The sequence below is a fragment of the Hemibagrus wyckioides genome, linkage group LG28, assembly GCF_019097595.1.
Source record: "Hemibagrus wyckioides isolate EC202008001 linkage group LG28, SWU_Hwy_1.0, whole genome shotgun sequence".
Taxonomy (NCBI): Eukaryota; Metazoa; Chordata; class Actinopteri; order Siluriformes; family Bagridae; genus Hemibagrus; species Hemibagrus wyckioides.
In genome coordinates, this window is record NC_080737.1 from 4669720 (window position 1) to 4682641 (window position 12922).

The window sequence follows — 12922 nt, forward strand, 5'->3', positions numbered from 1 at the left end:
ACTACATTGTGACAAAATATTTTTATAAAAAGTGTAATAAAATGTTTTTGCATTTTTATGATTCATTGGTAACGCTTTATAATATCTCTACACTATTAAGCACTACTTGGGTTAGTGAGTACATATTTTAATAATCATTTAGAAAGAATTGCTTCTATATTAATATGTATTAGCAACCAGATTATAAATGTCATTATAAATGCTTTATTCTTGATCAAAAAGCATATTTATATACTTTATTAATGATCAATTTATATTTTGGAAAAAAGTCTTAAATTACATATAAACCAGTTATTTATGGGGTGTCAGTGTTTCATAAGATCAAAAGTGTAAGTGAATGATTAATAAACAATTTAAATGTACATTTATACATCTAATTATTTAGATGTACTGTAGGCAAGTAACTGCAGTAAAATGAAATTAAGCTTTAGCAATCTGTTAAATAAATAAATTAAAATAAATTTCTGCAGTGAACACATTGCTGAATAAAAATATACCACTGCCAATAGAAGTTCTAAAGTACAACAAAAAATAGAAAAAACATGTGCCTGTAAACCAAGTAACATACTGACCACTAGTGCCACTGATGGACGTTTCATATAATGTGTCCATTTCCACGCGGGCATTCCTTTTGGCACTGGTCCGCATGCCCTTTCGAATTTTGGTCAGAGGTCTCCCTCTCCTATATGCACTGCTGTAATGTTTCCTCCTTACATTGATGAAGTTTGAAAGCACAACTTTTCCTGTGTCCCACATTGATTAAATAGGATAGCGGGAGCCCATGAGATCACAAACTAGCTGGATGTCACCATAAAGGAATTACCATCTAAAGCAAATATTTTATTAAACTTTAAAAAGAGAAGTAAAAAATGAGCAGATTAACTCGGCTAAAGGAGCTTGTTAATCAGTGCAGCTCCATGAAGAATACCCTGAAGTTGATTAAATCTTCAGAAAATAAAACTGCTAAAAAAATTAAATGCACAACATGCAAGCTTAATAAAATACTTGACATAGAAAGTAAGGAAAGAACAAACAGTGGAGATCAATATGCTTGGTAAGAAATATATAATAAATGAAGTAAAAGTACAATAATTTGCAATACTGGCTATAAGGGATAATGTTGGCGGATATTACAGCATAATCAAACCAACACATGAAGCTTCTTTTTAAAATCACTATTCTTTGTTTTTTTTTTGTTTTTTAAATAGGATTTGTCGACAAGCAGCACATGAGGGAAGGGCTAAACAAATTTCTGTCAGGTACAAATTCATTTTCAGTGCATCAGCGGTCTCCTTCAGTAAGTGGATCCAATTCATGTACAGGTAAGCAGGTAATGACAGTAGTAACAAACATATATATCATAAACTCACTTTTTTGCTGTTCTCTTTGCAAATTTCATAAAATATGTATGTTTTTAAATAAGGCATATAGTGTCAATTATTTTACATAAAGGCATACATAAACATTACATGTTTTATTTACCCTTTATACACCTTTTAAAGGTTTTCACAGGGTCTATGGTTACGGCAGATCGACATGATGATGGATGACAGCCTTGCAGGCAGTTCATCAACTCTTAGTAAAATGGCAAAGAAAATGAGAGAAGCCGTTCAAAAGTTGAGAAGGCGTACAGGCCAGCAGATTGGTGGAAGAAGAGAGTTTGTTGTGATAGACAAAAAACATTTCCGGGACAAAAGAATGGTATGTTATCACAATAACAACTTTAAATAAATGTTACATTCATTTAGTTGATGTTAAATTTATGTGAATGAACATAGTGATTCTAGTACTCTTTGTTAATTCAAAGAGTGCAAACTTCACCCTAAACCTAACATAATATTTCATGCGCATTAAGCCAGTAAAAATGTACCAGAAGTAACAAAAATGGTCAAGGTTTGTATAAAAGTTATGATAAAATAATGGAAATGCAAAAGAAGTGCAAAAGTGCAAATGTTTGCACTGACAAATTAATTAAAAATAAACTTTAAATTTACAACTTCAAATACTTTCACAAATATGAAAACATGAATACTGAATATATATTCTGTGCAAAATTATTCACAGATATCCAATCCTTAAACACAAATAAATAAATAAAAAAAATCAAGCATTTCACTGTTATCTGCAAGAATTGTTTTCCACAGTATAACTTTCTAATGATGGCTACATCTCTTTTTCGTCTGCATGAGTGTAGCTTCAAGGAAACATGGGCAACTCTAAAACATTAAAAAACGCCTGAGCAGTGCACTGGTCTTTGCAACTTTGTTTATCACAGTGTCATTGTCCAAAGACATGAGAATTTCTTTCTGAGTGCACATGAGCATGAATACCTCAAGGTTCTTTTGGGTTAAAGTGTTCCTGAGCCTGTCTTTTTTTTTTTTTTTTTTTTTTTTTTGTACTGTTGAGAAGCTTATCTCACAGGCCTGTGTGATGGACAATGTTAATAGCATTTGTAGGCAGGACCAATCACATGTTAGGCATCAGTTAGAAGATTGTAATTAGAGAGGATGAGACAAACACAAATGACACAGTTTTTACAGGAGGAACAAGTTTTGCTCTCTAGTCCGACATCCTGCTGTTTCATGGAAGGATCCTCATCACTACCTTGTGGAATTTCACTAGCTATCCTGACAATGTAACCCTCCAGAGCGGACATCTTTAGTCTGTCCCACTGAAATGCAAGGCTGTACAGTTCTCCATAATGTGCCAACTGTAGCCCCGCTGTCAAACTTAAGCAGATTTCTTCTAGAGCTGAGCTGGGGAGTCCATTTTCCTTCACATGAGCAAAGTTTCTAGGGTCTAAACAAGCAAAATCTGAGCAAAGTTTTGCATTAGCAGAAAACCTCTTATGGATACTGCCTGTTACTGTGTCTACAATGACATTGTGTACTTTTACCTTGAAGTCAGTTTCTGACTTCATCTTCTGCATGCTCTCCTGGCATCCTTTTCTTTTTTCTGATCCTTCTCTCAGAAAGGGCAGCCTGGACTACAAGCTCACACTCTTCCTCCTCTTGCAACTTTCCATTAGCCCACTTTACAAACTCATCAGCTGCACACTTAACTTCATCAAAGTCCCTAGCACACTTCCTGAGACCTTCCTCTGTCCCCTCAACCAGACACTGAGCTGTGATATTCATTTCCCTTAAGTCTATACTGTAAGTATTTTGAAAGGGGGGGACATAAGCTCAAAAATGCGAAGGAAGTGTTGAGCAGTGAGCACTGTCTCATACTTCAAAAGGCCTTCTATGAATCCCTTTGCCTTGGCCCTCAGATTTGGCTTTTGTATACTGTCATCTACAATCATGTCTAAAGTCATAAGCACTTCAAAAAACAAGCCTCCTTGAGGATTCCCAAAGCACCCAAACACTTTATTGATCCTTAGCCCACCACCTAGTTGGCCCTGTTAGTCATCTGTGATGCTTGTCCTGACTCGTCTCTTCCCACTTCTGCATGCACTTGTATGACTCTCTTAAAAAAAAAAACTTGCTGTATCAATAAGCGAAAACAGAGATGCACTTTCCACAACACTACCCGTTGTGTCTGCTAGTACAAGATTGAAAAGATGTGAGTAATACCAAATATGAACCTGATTGGGGGAATGTTCAGAGAGGAGTGTAGAAAACCCCTTAAACTGTCTCTGCATATTAGTGGCACCATCTGTTGAGTTGCCCACACGTCTCTACAAATGTTCTACAAAATTCTGGCAAGCAGATGACTCACAGTCCACCACAGCAATCAGTTTTTCTTGAATGACATTTGTTACATATCTAAGAATGATTGAACGCTGGACTTTGGAGTTGATATCTTGTGTCAATTTGTACTGAAAACATGCCAGCTTGTCTCACTTCTTCTGCTATAGTCACATTTATCAGTTGGCTAATGACATTAGCAATTTTATTAAATGTTTCTTTTGAAAGTGGAGAAACTAATGCACCATGCTGCTTTTTGCTGTTTTCAATGCAAATGTTAATATGCTGTTGGAGGCAAATGTCATATCTACTCAAAAGTAGAATCAACTCCAGGACACTACCATGATTAAAAGCAAAGTTATCTAAGCTATAACCTGCCACTTCCCTGAAGCTAAGGCCACATTTGCCTATGACTTTAACAACATCCACTATGCACTGCATCACTTGACGTTTCTTTTTAACTTGCTCAGCACGTAATGACATTTGGTTGCCAGTCAAGAGGCTTTTCACGTCTGCCTTTTGTATTTTTAGAAAGTAAGCATCTGCATCAGTGGGACCCCAGTGGAGAGAGTGGAGAGTTTCCGGTACCTAGGTGTTAACATCACACAGGACCTGACATGGTCCTATCACGTTAACACCCTGGTGAAGAAGGCCCGGCATCTTAGATGCCTAAAGGACTTTAAACTGCCCTCAAAGGTGCTAAAGACATTCTACACCTGCACCATTGAGAGCATCCTGACGGGAAGTATCACAGCCTGGTTTGGAAACAGCACCAAGCAGGAGAGATAAGCTCTCCAGAGGGTGGTGCGATCAGCCGAGTGTACCATCCGTACCGAGCTTCCTATCCTGGACACTATATACAGCAAGCGGTGCTGGACCAAGGCCAGGAAGATAATGAAGGACCTCAGCCATCACAACAATAGACTCTTCTATCTGTTTAGGTCAGGGAAACGTTTCCGTTCCTTGAAGGCAAACACAGGAGGAGCTTCTTCCCGCAGTCCATTCGGGCCCTCAACCAGAACACCTAGAACCTGGACTTTCTGGACTTGACATGACATTCTACCTCAGCTGATTGTCGCACACGCAATAATTGCACTACTTTGTACACTCTGCACTACTCTGCACACACAATAACCACACCCACTGGACATCTTTCTGGACATCTTTGTGTGCACACTGCACCGACACTGTACTCCCTGATATTCCTGTTCAATTGGACATTTATATTTGCCTTATATGTATATCTTATGCACACTGTACATACTGAATTCATTTGTTGTCATACTATTCAAATTTGTCCATCTGCATCTACATATATGTATATATTGTATCTTACTATATATATTAGAGTTTACACATATATATTATTTATTTATATATTATTTTGTTTATATATATATATACTATATAATATATTATATTATATTTTATATTACATTTTTATATTTAGATTTTTTATTTTAATTTTATGTTTTTATATTATATTTACTGTTTATATTTATATTATATATACATATTTATATTTATAATTATATTTATATACATATATATCTATATACAGTATATACACATATATTTGCATATGCATATCTGATAACTATTGGTTTTTCACAATTATTTTGTCTTTAATTTCTACGTTTAATTTTACCTATTTTTCTCTATATATTTTTAACTATATCCCTTTATTTTTCTTGTCCACACACTTTAATTTTTACTCTTTTCTTTCTTCAAATGTAGGACAGTTGTAAAAAGCATTTCACTACACGTCGTAATGTGTATGATTTCGTATGTGATGAATAAAATTTGAATTTGAATTTGATTTGTGTGTCTTACTTCTTTCATGTTCCACTATCCTTTGGTGAATATGTTTCCAGTCTTTCATGTATCCCTTAATAAAAGGGTCATGACCTACCAATGGTGCAAATGCCAAACAAACAGAACAGAACAGAGATTGTTTTTTATTTTTCACAGTAAGTCAGCCACTTGTTTCATCTTTGCTATTGAAAACCTTATATATATATATATATATATATATATATATATATATATATATATATATATATATATATATACACTATATTGCCAAAAGTATTCGCTCACCCATCCAAATAATCAGAATCAGGTGTTCCAATCACTTCCATGGCCACAGGTGTATAAAATCAAGCACCTAGGCATGCAGACTGTTTTTACAAACATTTGTGAAAGAATGGGTCGCTCTCAGGAGCTCAGTGAATTCCAGCGTGGAACTGTGATAGGATGCCACCTGTGCAACAAATCCAGTCGTGAAATTTCCTCAATCCTAAATATTCCACAGTCAACTGTCAGCTGTATTATAAGAACGTGGAAGTGTTTGTGAACGACAGCAACTCAGCCACGAAGTGGTAGGCCACGTAAACTGACGGAGCGGGGTCAGCGGATGCTGAGGCGCATAGTGCGAAGAGGTCGCCAACTTTCTGCAGAGTCAATCGCTACAGACCTCCAAACTTCATGTGGCCTTCAGATTAGCTCAAGAACAGTGCGCAGAGAGCTTCATGGAATGGGTTTCCATGGCCGAGCAGCTGCATCCAACCCATACATCACCAAGTGCAATGCAAAGCGTCAGATGCAGTGGTGTAAAGCACGCCGCCACTGGACTCTAGAGCAGTGGAGACGCGTTCTCTGGAGTGACGAATCACGCTTCTCCATCTGGCAATCTGATGGACGAGTCTGGGTTTGGCGGTTGCCAGGAGAACGGTACTTGTCTGACTGCATTGTGCCAAGTGTAAAGTTTGGTGGAGGGGGGATTATGGTGTGGGGTTGTTTTTCAGGAGCTGGGCTTGGCCCCTTAGTTCCAGTGAAACGAACTCTGAATGCTTCAGCATACCAAGACATTTTGGACAATTCCATGCTCCCAACTTTGTGGGAACAGTTTGGAGCTGGCCCCTTCCTGTTCCAACATGACTGTGCACCAGTGCACAAAGCAAGGTCCATAAAGACATGGATGACAGAGTCTGGTGTGGATGAACTTGACTGGCCTGCACAGAGTCCTGACCTCAACCCGATAGAACACCTTTGGGATGAATTAGAGCGGAGACTGAGAGCCAGGCCTTCTCGTCCAACATCAGTGTGTGACCTCACAAATGCGCTTCTGGAAGAATGGTCAAAAATTCCCATAAACACACTCCTAAACCTTGTGGACAGCCTTCCCAGAAGAGCTGAAGCTGTTATAGCTGCAAAGGGTGGACCAACGTCATTGAACCCTATGGATTAGGAATGGGATGTCACTTAAGTTCATATGCGAGTCAAGGCAGGTGAGCGAATACTTTTGGCAATATAGTGTATATATATATATATATATATATATATATATATATATATATATATATATATAGGTATAGGAACATTTGGGGTTTGTTGAGGATGATAATAAAAAAATGTATGTATATTCTGTGTCTGAGGTCGAGCAAAGTAATCAAAACTATCAACAGAACTATCTTCATCTACCTTGTTCCTAACTAGTGGTTCTGGGTTCTGCAGCTGAGTTGTTGCCTCTTTTATCTGTCCCTGAGTAGACTCTCCCTTTGACACTTCCTTCTGTATCCCTAGACTTGAGTGCACCTGTATTTTAATCACAGTAAAAAGCATTCTGTAAGCTTTAACATATTTGACATGGAAAGCTTGTTCAAATTAAATTAAATCAAAGAAAATTTTAATTTCCAAATCTCAGAATATGCAGGTTTTATCATAGGATAAAAGTCCTATGACTTTTATCCTATTCCCTTTCAAATGTGGTCTTTGTATATTCACTATCTTTTTATTAAAATCAAAATGGGTCACTTGGGCATAGAAAGTTGTTATATTGTTACTAATGTGATCAGGTTTACTTATTCACACACTGTGGCACAACAGCTTACCTGTCTTACCTGTCTCACTGTCTTCTACAGTGAGAGCATCAGTTTCTTGCATGATATAACTGGGTCCTGGCTCTGCTTCTGACACTAAATGTTATTTTAAAAATGGCCATATTTCTCATCACAAAACAATTCTCCCCCTTTTACAAAGCGTTCTGATCAAGTCAAGTCAGTTTGTTTAATGTAGTGTTGCTGAATCATCTGGTATCATTAATTATCTCTGGGCATTTTTCATTGAGCAGGTGTACACCATGCTCCTCATTAATACTAATTCTTCTAATTCATATATTCACTCAATGGCAATCCTACCTGCCCTTTCTGGTGTGTTGGGCTTATGACTGGTGCTTGGTAATGTTTCTGAGCTTGGATTTTCACTGTTAGCAGCAAACCTGACTAGAGGCTGCTGCTGAAGAGCTACAAGAAGAGCTAAAGTTTGATACATAAACATGAAAGGCTTAACGTCCGACTCATCAGCTTTATTTGTACTCTCAATGGTTTTAAGGAAATATGTATTCAGCTTATTCAGCCACATCAGTTTAGAGAACTTTCTTTTTTATTCTTGCCTTTTTCAACACGTACTTTTGTACTTTAATCCAAGTAGAAATTCAAAATGAGGACTTCTACTGGAGTAACATTTTAACTGGTGTATCTCTAATTTCACTTAAGTACAGGAGATGTTTGACTAACACACACCAACACAAACTACCCATGCACACATTAACACTGCACTAACACACACCATCACTAATACTGTACTAACACACCTGTCAGTATCTGTCCTTGTTATAGTTTTGTCCACTAGATGTCCTCACTGTGTTCTCTGTTCTCTATGTTCTGTTAAGTCACATGTTCTACTGATTACTGGTCACTTGGTCTCTGTTTAGTCTATGTAAGATGCCCTGGGTTCCTGGGTTCTTCGTTCCTGGTTCATTAAGTCAGTTGAACTCAGTGGAGTCTTGATGTTGTTGTAATTTCTGTATATCTAGCTATAACTCTATGTTCCTGAGCTCTCTTGGATATTTCTTTGTTGTTTGGTTTTTGGATCTACTGATTTACTCTTACATTTTGGATTCTAATAAGTTCTTTGGGCTTATTTCTCTCTTTTGTATTAATAAACATTTTTTTTTTCATTAGACCTGATATTTTGAACAGAGATGTACAAAGGCAGAATACTGAAGCACAATGTGCTTTTATGTTCAGAGTATATCTTTTGGTGCAATATTTTTCTCTTTTTATCTTCTCTCTTTCAGAGCTTTGACAATACTGTAACTCAGTAATATGTATTGTGAACTGTAGTGTCATCCCAATAAAGCTCAAATTTCTCACTAAATTTGTAATAATTATTATAAATATCTGTTTTATATTAAAATATTTAAAAAAATTATTGGTTTTATATCTGTTATATTAGAATACATATGCATGTAGTTTAATATAACAGATATAAAACAGATAAAAACATTGTGGTTGAATGATAACATCACACATCACCATCATGTTATTGACATCAAGATTGATTATGCTTATAGTAGAAAAAGAATTAGGTTAAATGTAAAATATTATAAACACCATAAACAACATAATGCCGTTGACACAGTGACAGCATCATATTTACTTATTACTCTGGTGTCTGGAGACTGGGCACTGGTGGCTCAGTGGTAGGTTTCTCACCTATCATGCGGAAGGCCTAGGGTCCTAGCCAGTGCCCGACCCTAGCCACTAGATGTAGTGTCGGTCCCAAGCCCGGATAAAATGGGAGGGTTGTGTCAGGAAGGGCATCCGTGTGCCAAGTTGATGTGCAGACTGGTTGGTCTGCTGTGGTGACCCCTCACACATGTAGGGAGCAGCCGAAAGATCAACTGTGTCTGGAGTAAAACAAACATAAAAGCTGAGTTTAATAAAGTGGTATCAGAATCTAGTGTCCCAACATCAGTGCTTAATTTGTTCCTGAAAATGTCACACTTTCGTGTTTTGCGTTCCGGTATTTATTTTAATCTATCCGGCATTAACTTGTGCCTGGTAACCTGACAGTGTATATGTGTGTGTGCGTGCGTGCTTGAATGAGTGAGTGAAACAGCGAGCAAGTCTGAGTGGGTTTATGCAGATACACCTAGAGGTAACGTTTAGCTATTGGTCCTCAACATATGTTTTTGACCAATCAGCTTTCTTAAGTGTACAATTACTCTCATTGGTTGTTATTATTCTTTTGCGCGCAGTTAGCAGTGGAAAGAAAGAATGGTTTATTGGTCTACCTAAATAAATATGATATTTTAAAAATGTCAAAGAGATCATCAAACATATTTTCATTTTTTTTAAATCCACGAGAAAAGCTGATGGTGTGCCTGATCAATAGAGATCCCGAGAAGATGGAACTGCACACCTGGATGAAGATAGCGGGAGACAGAAGCAAAGCGAGTTACACCAGTCAGAAATAACGGAGGATGCAACCACGTCGTCGGTGACAGAAACTTTCACTGATCAGATAAATGATATTGAGCACAGTCCTACTAAATCGCATATGGTAGCAGAAAGCTTATGGTAGCAGCATGGGCGTTGCTAGGCCAATTTTAGTGGGGCTTTAGCCCCCCTGACATTTGTACTCAGCCCTAAAATTCTGCGATTATCCATTAACTCTACATAAATTGGTGATCTCCTCAGTCCTCTTTAAATTTCATATGAAAACGGCGGCAGACTTTGGCTCCTCCCCGTCTTGACGATCTGTTAACAGCACTGATTTCAGGAGACAGACAACATGAGAGAGTGACAGCAGAGAGATTATACTCTTCTTTATGACTGGGACCAAAAAGTTTAAAATCATCTGTGTAGAAAGAAACACACACACAAATAATTTAATCTTCAATAAATTATGTTGATAAATTAATTAATTAAAATATAAACTTACTTTTTGCAGTTGCCATCTTTATCTCTTTCTGTATATTCAAATGAATAAAATATAATAAAGACACACAACCACACAGAAAAAATTAGTCTTCATTTTAATCAACTAATCTCACATAAATACAAAGTAAGACATTATGCACAATTGGAAGATTATTGTAACAGGTTATTGAATCGTTGGAGACTAGCATGTATTTTAGCATGATGCTAACTCCTCTTACCTTCTCTGTTCCTCATATAAACACATCTGCTGCTTTAGCTGAAGCGTTTCCACATTTCAGAGCGGCTCATATTCGGTATTTAATTTATTACAGTAAATGTTTGACATGCTGTTTAATCTTTTCCCGCATCTACAAATATATTTCTCTCCTGTTTTAGTTTGTAAGACCAGGAAGTTTAACGGCGCTGTCAAACCTGTTGATCTGCTTCAGTCCAACATTTCTTTGTTTTGTCTCTGAGACTCCTGAGGGATAGTCCCGCCCCTTCTACACAGATAACTCTGCCCCTTGTTTAGTCTTCTTAGTTCACGATAAAACTGTATATTTATCAATACTACTGCTACTATTCAGAGGTGGACGAAGTACACAACTTCCTTACTTGAGTGAAAGTACAAATACTACTGGTCAAACATTACTCCATTACAAGTAAAAGTTGTAAAGACAGATTTTTACTTAAGTAAAAGTACAGAAGTACTTGTTTTTAAAAGTACTTAAGTATCAAAAGTAAATGTCAAAGCATTGTTTTATTATTGTTGCATTGTTGTATGCAATACTTACAGTACCTTTTGTAGCAACCTAGCAACCTTATTTCTTGAAATTGTGATTATGGCTTACAGATAAGGAAAACTCAAAATTCTGTGTCTCAGAAAATTAGAATATTACATAAGATCAATAAAAAAAAGGATATTTCAAAGAGAAATGTCAGACTTCTGAAAAGTATGTTCATTTCTATGCACTCAATACTTGGTTGGACCTCCTTTTGCATCAATGTGACGTGGTATGGAGGCAATCAGCCTGTGGCACTGCTCAGGTGTAATGGAAGCCCAGGTTGCTTTGATAGCAGCCTTCAGGTCATCTGCATTGTTGGGTCTGGTGTCTCTCATCTTCCTCTTAACAATACCCCATAGACTCTCTATGGGGTTCAGGTCAGGCGAGTTTGCTGGCCAATCAAGCACAGTAACACCATGGTCATTGAACCTGGTTATGGTACGTTTAGCAGTGTGGGCAGGTGCCAAGTCCTGCTGGAAAATGAAATCAGCATTTCCATAAAGCTTGTCAACAGAAGGAAGCATGAAGTGCTCTAAGATTTCCTGGTAGATGGCTGCATTGACTGTGGACTTCAGAAAACACAATGGACCAACACCAGCAGATGACATGGCAGCCCAAATCATCACTGACTGAGGAAACTTCACACTGGACTTCAAGCAACATGGATTCTGTGCCTCTCCACTCTTCCTCCAGACTCTGGGACCTTGATTTCCAAATGAAATGCAAAACTTACTTTCATCTGAAAAGAGGACTTTGGACCACTGAGCAACAGTCCAGTTCTTTTTCTCCACAGCCCAGGTAAGATGCTTCTGACGTTGTCTCTGGTTCAGGAGTGGCTTGACACGAGGAATACGACATTTGTAGGCCATTTCTAGGATTCATCTGAAGCTCCCCCAAATTCTTGAATGGATTTTGCCTGACAATCCTCTCAAGGCTGCAGTTATCCCTTTTGCTGGTGCACCTTCTCCTACCACACTTTTTCCTTCCACTCAACTTTCTATGAATATGCTTGGATACAGCACTCTGTAAACAACCAGCTTCTTTAGCAATGACCTTTTGTGGCTTACCCTCCTTGTGGAGGGTGTCAATGACTGTCTTCTGGACAGCTGTCAGGTCAGCAGTCTTCCCCATGATTGTGAAGCCTACTGACCCAGACTGAGAGACCATTTAAAAGCTCAGGAAACCTTTGCAGGTGTTTTGAGGTAATTAGCTCTAGGGTGTGACACCATGACTTTCCAATATCTAACTTTTCACAATATTCTAATTCTCTGAGACACAGAATTTTGTAAGCCATAATCATCACAATTTCAAGAAATAAAGGCTTGAAATATTTCACTCTATGTGTAATGAATCTATATAATATATGGGTTTCACTTTCTGAACTGAGTGACAAAAAATATTGACCTTTTTCATTATATTCTAAAGATTGAGATGTACCTGTACACATCTATGTGTATCCACTCATGTACATTTCAATCAAATGGTCTGTAAATGAAGACTGGTCAGAAAAAAAAAATCTAACCTGCTTTAAAACCCAGCTACACAACTGTAGCTGTACAACCACCCAACAGCAACACAGCTTTAACAAAGCAGAGTTTATATATATTTCCACAATTCATTTACACCATTTTAATATGCATTTACACCATTGTCCAGGCTCCTCCCTCCTGTGTGCAATGCG

At 37.5% G+C, this 12922-nt stretch overlaps 1 long non-coding RNA gene across 1 annotated transcript; it reads right to left on the reverse strand.

The window, feature by feature from the left end:
* Nucleotides 1–9185: 9185 nt before the first annotated feature.
* Nucleotides 9186–10917, reverse strand: LOC131348329 (uncharacterized). The gene is made up of 3 exons (XR_009203922.1): nucleotides 10696–10917; nucleotides 10479–10506; nucleotides 9186–9441 (listed from the first exon to the last, which is right to left on the reverse strand). It is a non-coding gene; the product is annotated as an uncharacterized LOC131348329 (long non-coding RNA).
* Between the last annotated feature and the right edge of the window lie 2005 nt (nucleotides 10918–12922).